This window comes from Ranitomeya imitator, chromosome 2 (assembly GCF_032444005.1).
Source record: "Ranitomeya imitator isolate aRanImi1 chromosome 2, aRanImi1.pri, whole genome shotgun sequence".
NCBI classification, from domain to species: domain Eukaryota; kingdom Metazoa; phylum Chordata; class Amphibia; order Anura; family Dendrobatidae; genus Ranitomeya; species Ranitomeya imitator.
Genome location: NC_091283.1, coordinates 624,770,778 through 624,790,807, shown reverse-complemented (window position 1 = coordinate 624,790,807; position 20,030 = coordinate 624,770,778).

Sequence of the window (20,030 nt, the reverse complement as noted above, 5' to 3'; positions counted from 1 at the left end):
GTAAAGTCCCCTTTGCATTTCATCAGGATAAAGAAAGAGTTTCGGGACGATTTGAAGATGTGGGCGGATTTTCTTGACGAGTACAATGGCAGATCTCTGTGGATTCAGCCGGTGGCAGATGCTACCTCCTTGGGCATTTTGGTGCATGTCGTTGAAATGAGTGGCTTTGGTCTTTTCTTTCATGGTAGCTGGTCAGCAGCGGCTTGGCCAGAAGAATGGAAGGAGGAGGGGTTAACAAACAACCGGCTACTGTTGCATTTGTTCCCCAGGGTAGTTGCGTTGGCCCTGTGGGGTGACAAATTGAGGAATTTGAAGATTTCTTTTCATTGTGAGCATGTTGGAACGGTGACGGCGGTAAACTCGTTGTCAGCGGCTACGCCTGCAGTAGTGAAGGTCTTGCAGCACTTGGTTTTCCTGGGTCTTAAGTTTAACTTATGGATTGTATCTGAAGTTAGCTTGTCAGCGCCTGATCCAATAGTTGTTGCTCTTTCTCAATTTCAGTGGCAGCTTTTCCGGGATTTGGCACCACAGGCGGAGAGCGCGGGCCGGGATTGTCCAGTGGAGTTGTGGAACCTGCCGCGAGGGCCGTAACAGAGTTATTTACCAAATCGCTCGCGGATTCATCTTGGTCTCATTATAATCAGGCTTGGAGCTTGTGGGAATCCTGGATGTCAAGTATGGACCAGGATATGGAGGAGGAGTATGGTTTGTTGTTGTTCTTAGGTCATCATTGGGAGGCAGGTTGGTCTGTGACACGTTTGAATAAGTTTCTGGCGGGGCTAGCCTTCAACCTTAAATGGAGGGGGGGTAAGGATATAACGAAATCCTTCTTGGTTCGGCAAGTTGTTCGGGGTTGGAAGAAAGGCTGGAAGGCTTCGGACGGTCGCCGACCCGTATCTTATGAGGTGCTCTCAGCCATTGAGCGGAAGTTGCAAGAGGTGTGTTTTTCCGAATGGGAAGTGGTTCTGTTCCGTGCAGCCTTTTCTTTGGCCTTCTTTGGGGCATTTCGGTTAGGTGAGTTGGTTAGCCCGTCCGTTAGTAAAAAAGGTATTTTGTTAAGAGAAAACGTGGATGTCGAAGGGAATAAGGTGGTAGTGTTTATTAAGGCTTCCAAAATGGACGTGTATGGGAAAGGGTGCAAAGTGGTGTTGTTCAATGTTGAAGGATCCCCGGTGTGCCCGGTGGCATCCGTGAAGAAGTACATGGCAAAGGGCGGGGTGTTAGACGAGCCATTCTTGGTGCACGAAAATGGGTCTTTCTTGTCCCGTTTTCAGTTTATTTCTGTTTTTAGGAAATGTTTGGCGGCAGCGGGCTTACCTGCAACACAATATAGTGGTCACTCCTTCAGGATCGGGGCAGCGACTGAGGCCGCTAGGTGGGGCCTTGGTGAGGATGTGGTTTGGAGAATTGGGAGGTGGGAATCTTCAAGATTCCAGTCGTATGTTCGCCCAAACCTATTGTGAGTTAGAAGCTGTGTTAAGTTAATTGTTTGTTGCCTTTCTTTCTGTGTTGCAGGCATCCATTTTAGGTGCCTGCGTGACAAGTGAGGAATCTCCCGCCCACCCTCCCTTTTTTGGTTAGGGTAATGGGGGGGGTGAAGTCGGCATATGTGGGCTTTTGGAGTATTGTTTTAAGAGGCGTCTAAATGTATTTATTTTGTTATGTGAATGCTCTCAGGGTATTGTCACGGCAGTTGGCGGGGGTGGAGGTCCTCGAAGTCGGTGGAAATGGTAAATCGTGGTTCAATGGGGTGGGGATCTTGAGAGGTCTTGGACACCCCATGAGAGAATTTAACAAGGCGCGGTACGGTTATTCCGCGTGAGGTGGATTTATGGGCTCCTGGCATGGGGGTGGGTTCGGTGGACCAGGATTGGTTGTTATCTATCCCTGAGCTGGTGCTTTACGGCTGGGGGTAAGACTCATCCTGGGCTGAACATTGTGGAGTTTTTGGGATACTGAGTTTTTTATAACTTTGGGGCTTCGAGGACCGCCCCTCCTATTCTGGGTTGTCATAAAAGTTCTGTTATCTTTTATTTAATAAAATGGCTGCTGTGGCCAATTAAATCCAACATATGTCTCCGTCTGCTGTTTTGAGTACGTTAGAAGTTTAATCTTTAGATTGTTAAGAGGTCTGTTTAAGGGGGTTGGGGTAATTTTTCCAGGTCACGGAACTCACGTATACCCTATGTCATAAATTCCTAGAATTAGGAGTTTAGTGAATGAGAATGACGTCGCGGCTTCTGATTGGTCGCGTGGCGGTCACATGGGCGGCCCGCGACCAATCAGAAGCCGGGACGTCATTCTCAGGTCCTAAACGCGCTCATTTCAAACTAAGAAGCCGGCCGGTTAACAGCGTAATGTCCAGGGGCCGCCGGAGAGGTGAGCATATCAATATTTTTTATTTTAATTCTTTATTTTACACATCCCTATGGATCCGATACCGATACCCGATAACACAAAAGTATCGGATCTCGGTATCGGAATTCCGATACCGCAAGTATCGGCCGATACCCGATACTTGCGGTATCGGAATGCTCAACACTAGTCCCTATTACTGCACCCGATACCCCAATACTGAGCCGCTGCTGCCGTATGTGTCCCTATTACTGCACCTGATACCCCAATACTGAGCTGCTGCTGCCGTATGTAACCCTATTACTGCACCTACTCTGTGGTTCTCTGTACCCTCTAAATTCTAAAGCACCCCTCTATAATATAGTAATGCCGGGTGCAAGTGCCCTAGAAAACAGAGCCCACATTTTGCCCCCTAGAAAATAATAATGCCCTCTGTGTGCCCCTTTGATAGTCACAGTAACCTGAGTTCCCCTATTTCAATAAGTGCCCACTTTACATTTAATAATGTCCCGAGTCTCCCCCCCGTACAGCTCCCCTATACACAGTATAATGCCCCCTAACTGTATAGTACCACCCACACAGTATACTGATGCCTTAGTAGCCTTCAAACTGTTTGATGGCTCCAACACTGTAATCCCCATACTGTATGATGGCCCCATAGATAACCGCCATGTAGTATAATGTGCCAGATAGTCCTCAATATAGCACAAGGCAGCACCCCTATAGGCAGACCCTGTAGTATAAGGCAGCACCCCCCCATAGGCAGATCCTTTAGAATAAGGCAGCACTCCCCCCATAGGCAGATCCTGCAGAATAAGGCAGCACTCCCCCATAGGCAGATCCTGTATAATAAGGCAGCACTCCCCCTATAGGCAGATCCTGTATATAAGGCAGCACTCCCCCCATAGGCAGATCCTGTAGAATAAGGCAGTACTCCCCCCTATAGGCAGATCCTGTAGAATAAGGCAGCAATCCCCCCTCTAGGCAGATCCTGTATATAAGGCAGCACTCCCCCCATAAGCAGATCCTGTAGAATAAGGCAGCACCCCCCGCTATAGGCAGATCCTATATATAAGGCAGAACCCCCATAGGCAGATACTGTATATAAGGCAGCACCCCCCATAGGCAGATCCCGTATAAGGCAGCACCCCCATAGGCAGATCCCGTATATAAGGCAGAACCCCCCCAATAGGCAGATCCTGTATATAAGGAAGCACCCCCCAATAGGCAAATCCTGTATATAAGGCAGCACCCCCCCCAATAGGCCGATCCTGTATATAAGGCAGCACCCCCCAATAGGCAGATCCTGTATATAAAGCAGCACCCCCCAATAGGCAAATCCTGTATATAAGGCAGCACCCCCCGAATAGGCCGATCCTGTATAAAAGGCAGCACCCCCCAATAGGCAGATCATGTATATGAGGCAGCGCCCCCCCAATAGGCAGATCCTGTATATAAGGCAGCACCCCCCCAATAGACAGACCATGTAAATAAGGTAGCACTCCCCCCAATAGGCAGATCATGTAAATAAGGCAGCACTCCCCCCAATAGACAGATCCTGTAAATAAGGCAGCAACTCACAATAGGCAGATCCTGTAAATAAGGCAGCACACCCCCCAATAGACAGATCCTGTAAATAAGGCAGCACACCCCCCCAATAGACAGATCCTATAAATAAGGCAGCACCCCCCCCAATAGGCAGATCCTATAAATAAGGCAGCACACCCCCCATAGACAGATCCTACAGTTAGGGCCAGAAATATTTGGACAGTGACACAAGTTTTGTTATTGTTTACAAAAACATGTTCAGAAATACAATTATATATACTGTATAATATGGGCTGAAAGTGCACACTCCCAGCTGCAATATGATAGTTTCCACATCCAAATCGGAGAAAGGGTTTAGGAATCATAGCTCTGTAATGCATAGCGTCCTCTTTTTCAAGGGACCAAAAGTAATTGGACAATGGACTCTAAGGGCTGCAATTAACTCTGAAGGCGTCTCCCTCGTTAACCTGTAATCAATGAAGAAGTTAAAAGGTCAGGGGTGGATTCCAGGTGTGTGGTTTTGCATTTGGAAGCTGTTGCTGTGAGCAGACAACATGCGGTCAAAGGAACTCTCAATTGAGGTGAAGCAGAACATCCTGAGGCTGAAAAAAAAGAAAAAATCCATCAGAGAGATAGCAGACATGCTTGGAGTAGCAAAATCAACAGTTGGGTACATTCTGAGAAAAAAGGAATTGACTGGTGAGCTTGGGAACTCAAAAAGGCCTGGGCGTCCACGGATGACAACAGTGGTGGATGATCGCCGCATACTTAATTTGGTGAAGAAGAACCCGTTCACAACATCAACTGAAGTCCAGAACACTCTCAGTGAAGTAGGTGTATCTGTCTCTAAGTCAACAGTAAAGAGAAGACTCCATGACAGTAAATACAAAGGGTTCACATCTAGATGCAAACCATTCATCAATACCAAAAATAGACAGGCCAGAGTTAAATTTGCAGAAAAACACCTCAAGAAGCCAGCTCAGTTCTGGAAAAGTATTCTATGGACAGATGAGACAAAGATCAACCTGTACCAGAATGATGGGAAGAAAAAAGTTTGGAGAAGAAAGGGAACGGCACATGATCCAAGGCACACCACATCCTCTGTAAAACATGGTGGAGGCAACGTGATGGCATGGGCATGCATGGCTTTCAATGGCACTGGGTCACTTGTGTTTATTGATGACATAAGAGCAGACAAGAGTAGCGGGATGAATTCTGAAGTGTACCGGGATATACTTTCAGCCCAGATTCAGCCAAATGCTGCAAAGTTGATTGGACGGCGCTTCATAGTACAGATGGACAATGACCCAAAGCATACAGCCAAAGCTGCCCAGGAGTTCATGAGTGCCAAAAAGTGGAACATTCTGCAATGGCCAAGTCAATCTCCAGATCTAAACCCAATTGAGCATGCATTTCACTTGCTCAAATCCAGACTTAAGACGGAAAGACCCACAAACAAGCAAGACCTGAAGGCTGCGGCTGTAAAGGCCTGGCAAAGCATTAAGAAGGAGGAAACCCAGCGTTTGGTGATGTCCATGGGTTCCAGACTTAAGGCAGTGATTGCCTCCAAAGGATTTGCAACAAAATATTGAAAATAAAAATATTTTGTATGGGTTATGTTTATTTGTCCAATTACTTTTGACCTCCTAAAATGTGGAGTGTTTGTAAAGAAATGTGTACAATTCCTACATTTTCTATCAGATATTTTTGTTCAACCCTTCAAATTAAACGTTACAATCTGCACTTGAATTCTGTTGTAGAGGTTTCATTTCAAATCCAATGTGGTGGCATGCAGAGCCCAACTCGCGAAAATTGTGTCACTGTCCAAATATTTCTGGCCCTAACTGTATAAATAAGGCAGCACCCCCCCCAATAGACAGATCCTATAAATAAGGCAGCACCCCCCCCAATAGGCAGATCCTATAAATAAGGCAGCACCCCCCCCCCAATAGACAGATCCTGTAAATAAGGCAGCACCCCCCCAATAGGCAGATCCTGTAAATAAGGCAGCACCCCCCAATAGACAGATCCTGTAAATAAGGCAGCACCCCCCCAATAGACAGATCCTATAAATAAGGCAGCACACCCCCCAATAGACAGATCCTATAAATAAGGCAGCACCCCCCCCAATAGACAGATCCTATAAATAAGGCAGCACACCCCCCAATAGACAGATCCTATAAATAAGGCAGCACACCCCCCAATAGACAAATCCTATAAATAAGGCAGCACCCCCCCCCAATAGACAGATCCTATAAATAAGGCAGCACACCCCCCAATAGACAGATCCTATAAATAAGGCAGCACACCCCCCAACAGATAGATCCTATAAATAAGGCAGCACCCCCCCAATAGACAGATCCTGTAAATAAGGCAGCACACCCCCCAATAGACAGATCCTATAAATAAGGCAGCACACCCCCCCAATAGACAGATCCTGTAAATAAGGCAGCACCCCCCCCAAATAGGCAGATTCTGTAAATAAGGCAGCACCCCCCCCCAATAGACAGATCCTATAAATAAGGCAGCACCCCCCCCCCCCAATAGATAGATCCTATAAATAAGGCAGCACACACCCCCAATAGACAGATCCTATAAATAAGGCAGCACCCCCCCAATAGACAGATCCTATAAATAAGGCAGCACACCCCCCAATAGACAGATCCTATAAATAAGGCAGCACCCCCCCCCCAATAGACAGATCCTATAAATAAGGCAGCACACCCCCCAATAGACAGATCCTATAAATAAGGCAGCACCCCCCCCCCAATAGACAAATCCTATAAATAAGGCAGCACACCCCCCCAATAGACAGATCCTATAAATAAGGCAGCACACCCCCCAATAGACAAATCCTATAAATAAGGCAGCACCCCCCCCCCCCAATAGACAGATCCTATAAATAAGGCAGCACACCCCCCAATAGACAGATCCTATAAATAAGGCAGCACACCCCCCAATAGACAGATCCTATAAATAAGGCAGCACCCCCCCAATAGACAGATCCTATAAATAAGGCAGCACCCCCCCCAATAGACAGATCCTGTAAATAAGGCAGCACACCCCCCAATAGACAGATCCTATAAATAAGGCAGCACCACCCCAAATAGACAGATCCTATAAATAAGACTGCAGAGACCCGTGTGTCGTAACCAGTGCCTTCCCCCGTCCCACCACTCCGTAATAAAAGATACCAACAATCCTGGATGGGTTGAACAGGTCGGTCACAGTTTTATTAATTGCAAAGTAGAGAAGGGCAATTACACATCGCGACGCACTCATTGCTGAAGGCCCCAGCCGACGACCGCTGGGCCAGCAAGCCGATGAGAGGTTACGAACCTTTGCCCCCCTCTACCTACCGCCACTGTGACGTATATAAAAGAACATCAAAATCCTTTTTTTTTTTTTTTTTTTTTTTTTTTTAAATTTAAAATTCAAAACATTTTAACAGTAATTGCACAGCACATTTATCAATTTATAAGGGAGGGAGGGTGGGACAACAGCTTCCAAGGGTCAACCGGGGAGAAAGAGGGAGAACCTGGCCCGGTCACTGGAATTTAACCCCTGAGGGTGTGGCCTGACTCACCTCCTCTCCCCGGTTGGTCCGCTGGGCGTCCCAATCATGACCTCACCTGGGGAGGTAGTGGGAGGGGGGAATTGGGCACTGCACTGATTTCCCCTCTAGCTATCCCTTAGGGGCTCTGCAGTCAGAGGCACGTTCCTTATACAGTGCCGTGCCTACCAGACTGCAGAGACCCGTGTGTCGTAACCAGTGCCTTCCCCCGTCCCACCACTCCGTAATAAAAGATACCAACAATCCTGGATGGGTTGAACAGGTCGGTCACAGTTTTATTAATTGCAAAGTAGAGAAGGGCAATTACACATCGCGACGCACTCATTGCTGAAGGCCCCAGCCGACGACCGCTGGGCCAGCAAGCCGATGAGAGGTTACGAACCTTTGCCCCCTCTACCTACCGCCACGGAGGATCATGTGTATGACCTACACAAGACTCCGACCCCCACACAACATCATTAGAGCCTGTTCAACACCATCCCGCAAACCCTCCAAGAATATGTCCAGTCCGATGTCCGTGAGGTGGATGCCATCTGGTCTCAGCAAAGCAAAATTGTTCCCTTCTAACTCCTGGTGTCGAACCACAATGCCGTAATTTTCTCTCACAAACTTCGACATCTTTGTGTTAATCCTTTTTCTTGCGTTTTCGATGGCTTTTACGTCCTTAGCTCCGTGCCAGACCGCTCGAGGTATTATCTCTGACCACACCACCACCATATCTGGTAATAAACAGACAAACCGCTCGATGTCCGTTGACATTACTGTGTACAGCTCGGCCCCTTTCCGCTTGCCCAAATCATTGCCTCCGGCATGTAGCACCAGAACCACCGGCCCCTTGGCCTTCTTAGCGATGTCGACCAACTCCGGGAAGATCTGACGCCACCGAAGCCCTCTGACGCCTCTCCAGTTGACTTCCAAATTCGGGAAGCCAAAATTGGTTCCCCCCGTCCTGAGTTTGGCCCTTTTGCACGCCCAGTAGACAAAAGAATGCCCCACTACCCAAACTGTGGGCTTAAAGCTGCCTGGAAGAGACAAGAAGTGTTAGAGCAGGTCTGGTCTTATGTATCTTGCAAAGCATGCGGATTTCCAGCGGCCCATTCTCTGCACCTCGACTTCCGATACCCCCGCTCTAGCTGCTTCGGTCGCCGCCCCTATTCGGAATGAATGTGTCCCATATTCCTTTGGAGCCACGCCGAGTGCCTCTAGGCACTGTCTAAAAATCGCTTGAAATTGATATTTAGTAAGAGGGGACCCGTCGGTGTGTGAAAGGAGGAATCTACCCGGATGTCTTACTAGCGCATAGTTTTTAACTATTTTTACGGGGCATATAGGGCCGCCTGACGCCTTGACCAATACCCATGTCCCCCTCCCGGTGGGGTCGCACTTGGATCTCCGTACTCTAATGCGCAGAGCTTCGCTGCATATGACGAGGTCTTCATTGATTAAGCCGCCTATTGATGCTGTTTTTGACTGGGGCACTAATTCGCTGATGCGAAGTGCCCCGAAGAAGGCGATTGCGAACGCTGCGGATATCAGCGTTGCCTCGTATTGTGATTTGCACACCGATGAAGAAATTGCAATTATGTCGGCCAGCAGCCTTAAGGAAACTGGGCGTCGGCATTCCTGACTAGGTTGCAACCTTCTCCAGCCTTTAACGGCTTGTTTGATGAAAAAATATTTGGTTACGTCCACCCACCCCAGCAGCTGAAAGAAGAATGCTATTCCCAACAGATGACGTTGCGCTAATGTCCCTGACGCACCTCCCTGCCTGAGCTTTTCTAAAAGTTCTACTAGGACGTCGCATCTCGTCCGGTTGCACCTATCGACTGGTCTTCCTTGCGTTAGCGAGCACCACTCCTCCCACGCCTTACCGTAAACCTGCCAAGTCGCCGGTGTCACCGAAGCGCGGATCAAGGGCATCAATGATTGGCCACCATGTCCAAGAGAGAAGGAGGACACCGCAGGCCCGACGTTCGCGCCCTGGGGAGGAAGAGTTTGAATGCCTGCCAATCGGAAGATAACAAAGAGTTAACAATTTTATCATCGACAGTCGCCGTAAATCTGGCCCGGCACCAGATGTTGTGCTTCAGGCATAATAGTGCTAGGCGGCGCAACAGCGCGAGTACCGGCTGAGAAGAGGACATGCTGTTTAGGGCTTTTGCTGTTCTCAGCTGTTTTGTTGTAAATCTGATGTTTGTATTTTCCAATTGGGCACCCCATAGCTCGACTGATGTTACTATTGCCAAAATTTCCACCAGTGCTGGGTCACGGCCCCATGCGGCCGTGGTCCATAGTTCAGGCCATTGGCCTTTGCACCACTGGTTTTTGTATATCGCCGCGAAACCATCAGTAATATTTCCACCAACCATCAAGTCTAAATCTTTGCTTGGCGTCTCCTGCGCCATAACGCATGTATGCCCATTGTAGGACTCCAGGAATGTCCTCCAGACCAGCAAGTCTGCCTTCAGGGAACGGTTTAGCCTAATTCTGTGGCTCGGCTGGGCTATGCCCTTGGTTGCCAGTGATAGTCGGCGTGAAAACGCTCTGCCCGCCGGCATTACACGACAGGCAAAGTTGAGCAATCCTAGCAGGGACTGCATCTGCTGCAGGGTAACTTTCTTTGCTTCGTAGCAATTTTTAACCATTTGCAGAGTTTTTTGCAGCTTATCAGCTGGTAATCGAAACACCATTGCATTGGTGTCTATTTCAATACCGAGGAAAGGCAAAACGTTACAAGGGCCGACTGTTTTATCCGGTGAAAGTGGTACCCCAAATTTTTTGGCTAAAAACTTAAACTTTTGGAGAAGAAAGGAGCAGAGTCTGGAGTCCCCGGGACCGACGAACAAAAAATCGTCGAGGTAGTGAATCGTTGAGTTGCTACCAGTTTCGTATCGTAATACCCAGTCTAGGAAGGTGCTGAAAAGCTCGAAGTAATGACAGGAAATGGAGCAGCCCATTGGTAGGCACATATCAAAGTAAAATAGCCTGTCCACCTCACAGCCTAATAAATGAAAACATTCCGGGTGAACGGGCAAAAGGCGGAAGGCTGACTCTATGTCGGATTTCGCCAGCAGGGCACCGGGCCCGGCTGCGCGCATGAGCTCGACCGCCCTGTCAAAAGAAGAGTAGGTTACGGACGAGTCTTCCGCGGGTATTGCGTCGTTAACCGATGCGCCTTTTGGGTAGGAAAGGTGATGTATTAGCCGATATTTTCCTGGCTCCTTTTTGGGAACAATACCTAAAGGCGAGATTCTGAGATTTTTAAATGGCAACGAACTAAAAGGTCCCGCCATCCTGCCCAGCTCAACTTCTTTTTGGATTTTTTGCTGTAAAATATCAGGGAATTCGCGTGCCAATTTTAAATTATTTGCAATAGTTGGCGAGGGGCTGGGTTTGAAAGGGATATAAAAACCGTGTTTAAAACCGAAATATAGTTGTTCTGCCGCTTCTTTATTGGGATAACGGCTTAGCCATGGGCCCATTGCGGTTACGTTCACCGGGGTTAGACCTCGCAGGTGCTCTATTTGACTGGCGGGTACATCTGGCCGCAGGGTGTCCACCTCCGCAGGAGGAGCATTCGTGTCTATATTTACAGGACCCTTGGAAACGGCAGTATCCATCGTTAAACAGTAAGCAGGCCCCAGGTCCGCGTGCGACCACTGTGTTCTGGCCTGCTGCTGTTGAGTGATAAGTGGTCGCTGCCGAAAAGGGGGGCTGCTTTTGGGACAACATCAGTCGTAACCAAACGTCCGTCGCTTTCACCCCCCAGCCCAAGTCTGGTTGCATGGCCAACCGCCTGCGGAACTCCTCGTCGTACCGTTTCCATGCCGCCCCGCTGTGACACTTATATGAATTATATATTAGATCTTGGTAAATAAATAATTCGGAACAACGCTCTGGGTGCTTTTGGCCCATTATACATCCGAGAACCGCGAAGGCCTGGAGCCAGTTATTCATTGTTTGAGCTATTTTTGGTTTGCTCCTATCTTGCAACCGCTCGCCAGTCCTCCTTTCCTTGTCTACGGACTGTTGGTCGGCCGATATCAGTGACCATATATCCACATAACCATTTTCCCAAATTTTTTGCTTTGTCTCCAAGTCAACATGCGCTCCCAGTGGGCTAACTCCACAGAAAAATGCATCCTTGTGCAGACTAGCTGCTTGGGTGGTGCTAGCATCAGTTGGTACGCCTGGGCGTGTCAACTGCTGAACTAGGGTCTTAATAGCGGCCGCCAGCTCGCTTTCTCCCACATTTTGCATTGTAGAATGTTCACCAACATCAAAGAACTCACCGCTGTCAGATGCCGGCCGAGTGTCTCCGGCCGGAGGTACTCTGGCTCCTGCCGTGGCGCTGTCCTGGTGCTGGCCGCCCGCCCAGGAGGATGAAGATGGCAGGCCAGCGGCCAGCGCCGTGGCACGGGGATGTATTCTCGTCTGGTGCCGAGCGTCCCCTGGAGAGGGAGGTGCTCCGGCGTCAGTTGTCTCCATGGTTCGGTGCTGGCTGGTGGACCGGGGAGGTACGTATGGTGTGTCTCCCTGTGCGTCAGCCCAGGACGGAGCTCGGTGCTGGCTGGTGGACCGGGGAGGTACGTATGGCATGTCTCCCCGTGCGTCAGCCAATGAAGGAGCACGTGACGGATGAGATCTGTCGTGTGCTCGATGATGAGAGGCTATTGGGGCTCCGATCTCTGCCTGGTCGGTAACGGGGGGTGTCAGTGTCTGTTCCCACCGGGTACCCGCTCTGGGTGTCCGGTGAGACCGCCGTCTTTCGGCGTGTGACCGGTACCGCCCGTTGTGACTCCCCGATGTTTCTGAACCGGTTGTGGATGGCGAACGCCATCTGGAGGAGCGGGATCTGTGGTGGCTCCTGCGTGAGTGGTGTCGGCGTCTGGAGTGGGAATGGCGACAGCTAGAGGGACAGCGGGAATGGTGGCGGGAATCTACTGATGAGGGTGAGGACGATCTGCGGCATCTATGTCTGCGATCGCCCTGTCTAGGGGTTGTGTTAGGTGCATGCACCTTGGGAGTAAGGGGGAAGTTATCTTGGCCACGGGGCGTGAGTGGCGGTGCAGGGGGTAGAGACGGGGAAGGTGCAGAGACTATTAGGCTGGAACCGCAGGGTGAGCGCAACAGGGCGGGGACTGATAGTAAACTGTCTGTAATTAGCGTTTGGGAGCATGGGGGTGTTGGCGGTGCGTAATTTATTGCAGCTGTGTTAGTGTTTGGTGCGACTGTGTGCGTGTTTGGTGCGTACATTCCTGGCTGCGGAGCGTGCTGGCTGGTCTGAATAGACCAGTCATCACGCTCCGCGGCCGTGTTCGTGGCTCTGGCCCCCGACCGCCGCCCGCCTCCCCGCACAGGCAACGCTGATGTGCCTGCTGGGGGGACGCGGTGGGCCAGGGGTGGGCTGGCCAGAGGTCCAAAGTGAGGGACCTGGCTCGGGGAGCTTGTGAGGGCCGTGTTTGAGGCGCCCCCCCGGCCAATTTGGCGGGTTGGGGCCCCGCCGCTGTTAGTGGGCGGTGCTTGGCAGTCCCAAGCCGGCATCAGGGAGAGGGGATTCCCTGACGCTGCCGGGGACCTGCGGTATGCCTGGGCCGGCTGCCCCCCGGTCCCCCTGAGCGGCTGGCGCGCCACCGAGGGGACCGAGGCGGCGGGCGGCCCCCTGCTTGCTCCTGCACTGGAGGAAGTGGGGCCGGAAGTGGGCGTGTCCTGCCCGGCCCGCACTGCACTATGGGAGGCAGGGCGGGCCTGCATAACATGGGAGGGCGGCGGATGATGTGCTAAGCGCGCCGGGCCCCGGGTTTCAGAGCGGGGACAGGAAGTGCCCGGGGCCCGGACGCGATCGGCGCATGGAGCCGGCACCCGGCACCGGCGGGCCGCGGCGCCAGGGGCAAGCGCCGAGACCTCCGCCGCGCATCCCGGCGCCACGCGTGGGGCAGAAGCACGGCGACCTGGCAGCGCCGGCTCCCCCCCAACACGTAGGCGCACGGGAGGACGGGAGGACCGCCCCGAACGTCTGCCCTGGGGCGCCGCTGCGGCCCGGTCAGCCGGAGCGCCAGGGGCTAGCAGCTGGAGCCCCGAAGGACCGGAGTCTGCAGCTACAATGAGCTGGTGAGTGGGGGCCAGCAGCGCCGGGGAGACAGGAGAGGACGGGGCCCCAGGAGGGGGGATAAGCCGGGACGGAGCCCTGGGGGAGGACGGAGAGGCCAGGGGGTGAGAAGAGGACGAGGCCCCAGGAGGGGGGATGTGCAGGGATGGAGCCCAGGGGGACGACGGGGAGGCCTGAGGGGATGCTAGGGGGTGAGGAGAGGGCACAGGAAGGTGAGCACCCAAACCAGGATTAGGGGATCGCGACCATTGCTCACCTTCCTGTGCAGCTCCTTGCTGTAGGGCCTCGGTCGTAGGGGCAGCCATGGTGGTCAGGAGATCAGGGACAACAGCTTCCAAGGGTCAACCGGGGAGAAAGAGGGAGAACCTGGCCCGGTCACTGGAATTTAACCCCTGAGGGTGTGGCCTGACTCACCTCCTCTCCCCGGTTGGTCCGCTGGGCGTCCCAATCATGACCTCACCTGGGGAGGTAGTGGGAGGGGGGAATTGGGCACTGCACTGATTTCCCCTCTAGCTATCCCTTAGGGGCTCTGCAGTCAGAGGCACGTTCCTTATACAGTGCCGTGCCTACCAGGCAGCACACCCCCCCAATAGACAGATCCTGTAAATAAGGCAGCACCCCCCCCAAATAGGCAGATTCTGTAAATAAGGCAGCACCCCCCCCAATAGACAGATCCTGTAAATAAGGCAGCACCCCCCCCCCAATAGACAGATCCTATAAATAAGGCAGCACCCCCCCCCCCAATAGATAGATCCTATAAATAAGGCAGCACCCCCCCAAATAGGCAGATTCTGTAAATAAGGCAGCACACCCCCCCCAATAGATAGATCCTATAAATAAGGCAGCACACCCCCCCAATAGACAGATCCTGTAAATAAGGCAGCACCCCCCCAAATAGGCAGATTCTGTAAATAAGGCAGCACCCCCCCAAATAGGCAGATTCTGTAAATAAGGCAGCACCCCCCCAATAGACAGATCCTGTAAATAAGGCAGCACACCCCCCCAATAGACAGATCCTATAAATAAGGCAGCACACCCCCCCAATAGATAGATCCTATAAATAAGGCAGCACACCCCCCCAATAGACAGATCCTGTAAATAAGGCAGCACCCCCCCAAATAGGCAGATTCTGTAAATAAGGCAGCACCCCCCTCAATAGACAGATCCTGTAAATAAGGCAGCACACCCCCCCAATAGACAGATCCTATAAATAAGGCAGCACCCCCCCCCCCAATAGACAGATCCTATAAATAAAGCAGCACACCCCCCAATAGACAAATCCTATAAATAAGGCAGCACCCCCCCCCAATAGACAGATCCTATAAATAAGGCAGCACACCCCCCAATAGACAGATCCTATAAATAAGGCAGCACACCCCCCAATAGACAGATCCTATAAATAAGGTAGCACCCCCCCAATAGACAGATCCTATAAATAAGGCAGCATCCCCCCAATAGACAGATCCTGTAAATAAGGCAGCACACCCCCCAAATAGACAGATCCTATAAATAAGGCAGCACACCCCCCCAATAGACAGATCCTGTAAATAAGGCAGCACCCCCCCCAAATAGGCAGATTCTGTAAATAAGGCAGCACCCCCCCCAATAGACAGATCCTGTAAATAAGGCAGCACCCCCCCCCCCCAATAGACAGATCCTATAAATAAGGCAGCACCCCCCCCCCCCAATAGATAGATCCTATAAATAAGGCAGCACCCCCCCAAATAGGCAGATTCTGTAAATAAGGCAGCACCCCCCCAAATAGGCAGATTCTGTAAATAAGGCAGCACCCCCCGCAATAGACAGATCCTATAAATAAGGCAGCACACCCCCCCCAATAGATAGATCCTATAAATAAGGCAGCACACCCCCCCAATAGACAGATCCTGTAAATAAGGCAGCACCCCCCCAAATAGGCAGATTCTGTAAATAAGGCAGCACCCCCCCAAATAGGCAGATTCTGTAAATAAGGCAGCACCCCCCCAATAGACAGATCCTGTAAATAAGGCAGCACACCCCCCCAATAGACAGATCCTATAAATAAGGCAGCACACCCCCCCAATAGATAGATCCTATAAATAAGGCAGCACACCCCCCCAATAGACAGATCCTGTAAATAAGGCAGCACCCCCCCAAATAGGCAGATTCTGTAAATAAGGCAGCACCCCCCTCAATAGACAGATCCTGTAAATAAGGCAGCACACCCCCCCAATAGACAGATCCTATAAATAAGGCAGCACCCCCCCCCAATAGACAGATCCTATAAATAAAGCAGCACACCCCCCAATAGACAAATCCTATAAAAAAGGCAGCACCCCCCCCCAATAGACAGATCCTATAAATAAGGCAGCACACCCCCCAATAGACAGATCCTATAAATAAGGCAGCACACCCCCCAATAGACAGATCCTATAAATAAGGCAGCACCCCCCCAATAGACAGATCCTATAAATAAGGCAGCATCCCCCCAATAGACAGATCCTGTAAATAAGGCAGCACACCCCCCAATAGACAGATCCTATAAATAAGGCAGCACCCCCCAAATAGACAGATCCTGTAAATAAGGCAGCACCCCCCCCCCCAATAGACAGATCCTGTAAATAAGGCAGCACCCCCCTCAAATAGGCAGATTCTGTAAATAAGGCAGCACCCCCCCCAATAGACAGATCCTGTAAATAAGGCAGCACCCCCCCCCCAATAGAGAGATCCTATAAATAAGGCAGCACCCCCCCCAATAGATAGATCCTATAAATAAGGCAGCACCCCCCCAAATAGGCAGATTCTGTAAATAAGGCAGCACACCCCCCAATAGGCAGATCCTGTATATAAGGCAGCACCCCCCAAATAGGCAGATTCTGTAAATAAGGCAGCACCCCCCCAACAGACAGATCCTGTAAATAAGGCAGCACACCCCCCCAATAGACAGATCCTATAAATAAGGCAGCACACCCCCCCAATAGATAGATCCTATAAATAAGGCAGCACACCCCCCCAATAGATAGATCCTATAAATAAGGCAGCACACCCCCCAATAGACAGATCCTGTAAATAAGGCAGCACCCCCCCAAATAGGCAGATTCTGTAAATAAGGCAGCACCCCCCTCAATAGACAGATCCTGTAAATAAGGCAGCACACACCCCCAATAGACAGATCCTATAAATAAGGCAGCACACCCCCCCAATAGATAAATCCTATAAATAAGGCAGCACACCCCCCCAATAGACAGATCCTGTAAATAAGGCAGCACCCCCCCCAAATAGGCAGGTTCTGTAAATAAGGCAGCACCCCCCCCAATAGACAGATCCTGTAAATAAGGCAGCACCCCCCCAATAGACAGATCCTATAAATAAGGCAGCACACCCCCCAATAGACAGATCCTATAAATAAGGCAGCACACCCCCCAATAGACAGATCCTATAAATAAGGCAGCACACCCCCCCAATAGACAGATCCTATAAATAAGGCAGCACACCCCCCAATAGACAGATCCTATAAATAAGGCAGCACACCCCCCCAATAGACAGATCCTATAAATAAGGCAGCACACCCCCCAATAGACAGATCCTGTAAATAAGGCAGCACCCCCCAATAGACAGATCCTATAAATAAGGCAGCACCCCCCCAAATAGACAGATCCTATAAATAAGGCAGCACACACCCCCAATAGACAGATCCTGTAAATAAGGCAGCACCCCCCCAAATAGGCAGATTCTGTAAATAAGGCTGCACCCCCCCCAATAGACAGATCCTGTAAATAAGGCAGCACCCCCCCAATAGACAGATCCTATAAATAAGGCAGCACTCCCCCCCAATAGATAGATCCTATAAATAAGGCAGCACACACCCCCAATAGACAGATCCTGTAAATAAGGCAGCACCCCCCAAATAGGCAGATTCTGTAAATAAGGCAGCACCCCCCCCCAATAGACAGATCCTATAAATAAGGCAGCACACCCCCCCAATAGATAGATCCTATAAATAAGGCAGCACCCCCCCCCCAATAGACAGATCCTATAAATAAGGCAGCACCCCCCCCCAATAGACAGATCCTGTAAATAAGGCAGCACCCCCCCAAATAGGCAGATTCTGTAAATAAGGCAGCACCCCCCCAATAGACAGATCCTGTAAATAAGGCAGCACACCCCCCCATAGACAGATCCTATAAATAAGGCAGCACACCCCCCCAATAGATAGATCCTATAAATAAGGCAGCACACCCCCCCCAATAGACAGATCCTGTAAATAAGGCAGCACCCCCCCAAATAGGCAGATTCTGTAAATAAGGCAGCACCCCCCCCAATAGACAGATCCTGTAAATAAGGCAGCACACCCCCCCAATAGATAGATCCTATAAATAAGGCAGCACACCCCCCCCCCCAATAGACAGATCCTGTAAATAAAGCAGCACCCCCCCAAATAGGCAGATTCTGTAAATAAGGCAGCACCCCCCCCAATAGACAGATCCTGTAAATAAGGCAGCACCCCCCCAATAGACAGATCCTATAAATAAGGAAGCACCCCCCCAATAGATAGATCCTATAAATAAGGCAGCACACACCCCCAATAGACAGATCCTGTAAATAAGGCAGCACCCCCCAAATAGGCAGATTCTGTAAATAAGGCAGCACCCCCCCCAATAGACAGATCCTGTAAATAAGGCAGCACCCCCCCCCAATAGACAGATCCTGTAAATAAGGCAGCACCCCCCAATAGACAGATCCTATAAATAAGGCAGCACCCCCCCCCAATAGGCAGATCCTATAAATAAAGCAGCACTCCCCAATAGACAGATCCTATAAATAAGGCAGCACCCCCCCTCAATAGGCAGATCCTATAAATAAGGCAGCACCCCCCCCCAATAGGCAGATCCTATAAATAAAGCAGCACACCCCCCATAGACAGATCCTATAAATAAGGCAGCACCCCCCCCAATAGACAGATCCTATAAATAAGGCAGCACCCCCCCCCCAATAGACAGATCCTATAAATAAGGCAGCACCCCCCCCAATAGACAGATCCTATAAATAAGGCAGCACCCCCCCCAATAGACAGATCCTATAAATAAGGCAGCACCCCCCAATAGACAGATCCTATAAATAAGGCAGCACCCCCCCAAATAGGCAGATTCTGTAAATAAGGCAGCAACCCCCCAAATAGGCAGATTCTGTAAATAAGGCAGCACCCCCCCCCCAATAGACAGATCCTATAAATAAGGCAGCACCCCCCCCCCCCAATAGATAGATCCTATAAATAAGGCAGCACACCCCCCCAATAGACAGATCCTGTAAATAAGGCAGCACCCCCCCAAATAGGCAGATTCTGTAAATAAGGCAGCACCCCCCCAAATAGGCAGATTCTGTAAATAAGGCAGCACCCCCCCAACAGACAGATCCTGTAAATAAGGCAGCACACCCCCCCAATAGACAGATCCTATAAATAAGGCAGCACACCCCCCCAAATAGATAGATCCTATAAATAAGGCAGCACACCCCCCCAATAGATAGATCCTATAAATAAGGCAGCACACCCCCCCAATAGACAGATCCTGTAAATAAGGCAGCACCCCCCCAAATAGGCAGATTCTATAAATAAGGCAGCACCCCCCTCAATAGACAGATCCTGTAAATAAGGCAGCACACCCCCCCAATAGACAGATCCTATAAATAAGGCAGCACACCCCCCCAATAGATAAATCCTATAAATAAGGCAGCACCCCCCCCAATAGACAGATCCTATAAATAAGGCAGCACCCCCCCAATAGACAGATCCTGTAAATAAGGCAGCACACCCCCCCAATAGACAGATCCTGTAAATAAGGCAGCACCCCCCCAAATAGGCAGATTCTGTAAATAAGGCAGCACCCCCCCCCCAATAGACAGATCCTGTAAATAAGGCAGCACCCCCCCCCCCAATAGACAGATCCTATAAATAAGGCAGCACACCCCCCAATAGACAGATCCTATAAATAAGGCAGCACACCCCCCAATAGACAGATCCTGTAAATAAGGCAGCACCCCCCAATAGACAGATCCTATAAATAAGGCAGCACCCCCCCAAATAGACAGATCCTATAAATAAGGCAGCACACACCCCCAATAGACAGATCCTGTAAATAAGGCAGCACCCCCCCAAATAGGCAGATTCTGTAAATAAGGCTGCACCCCCCCCAATAGACAGATCCTGTAAATAAGGCAGCACCCCCCATCCAATAGACAGATCCTATAAATAAGGCAGCACCCCCCCAATAGATAGATCCTATAAATAAGGCAGCACACACCCCCAATAGACAGATCCTGTAAATAAGGCAGCACCCCCCCAAATAGGCAGATTCTGTAAATAAGGCAGCACCCCCCCCAATAGACAGATCCTATAAATAAGGCAGCACCCCCCCCCAATAGATAGATCCTATAAATAAGGCAGCACCCCCCCCCCCAATAGACAGA